The sequence below is a fragment of the Orycteropus afer genome, unplaced genomic scaffold (assembly GCF_000298275.1).
Source record: "Orycteropus afer afer isolate SDZICR_OR568_19922 unplaced genomic scaffold, OryAfe1.0 scaffold00085, whole genome shotgun sequence".
Taxonomy (NCBI): domain Eukaryota; kingdom Metazoa; phylum Chordata; class Mammalia; order Tubulidentata; family Orycteropodidae; genus Orycteropus; species Orycteropus afer.
The window spans coordinates 5,647,674-5,648,280 of NW_006921672.1; positions in this window are offsets into that span (position 1 = coordinate 5,647,674).

Here is a 607-nt window from a genome sequence, read left to right on the forward strand (position 1 = left end):
CGAGAGGGACCGGCTCCGTTCGGATCGCCTCCTGCTTCTGGCTTTTCTTTTTCTTTCTTTTCTTTCTTTCTTCCTTTTCCTTCTTTCTTTTTTGTTTCCCTTGAAGGGGGGTCGCTAAGCGACATTTCCTGAATCCATAAACCCCTCACCCCGGCGGACTTTTCTTCTTCCCCTCCTTTCTTCCCTTTTACTGTTTTATGGGGGCTGCTGGAGGAGGGTGGTGGGCGGGGGGGCGCTCAACTTTTGCACTTCTCAATTGCTTTATAGTTTAATTACCCCAAGGAAACTTTTCTTCTGGGGCAGAGGCTGGGGGGCTTTTCAAGGTGGGTCCATTGGTCCCCACCCGGCTTTTTTATTCCTCCCCCCTCTCCTTCACATCCTTCCTTCTAAAGTTTATGGCACTTTTAATAGATTGGAACCACCACCACCCCTAACTCACTGGTGCTGGTAGCAGGGGAGGGGGCGCCTCCTTTCCGGCCGCCCTCAGATTCCATGGTGCCTGGTCCCCCTCGGCCCCCCTGCGCTGACCGCGGCCTCCCCGCGCCCCCGCCCCTGAGCGGGGTAGAAGGTCCCCTGCTTTTATTATACTGGTCTCCTAGGCTGGTTC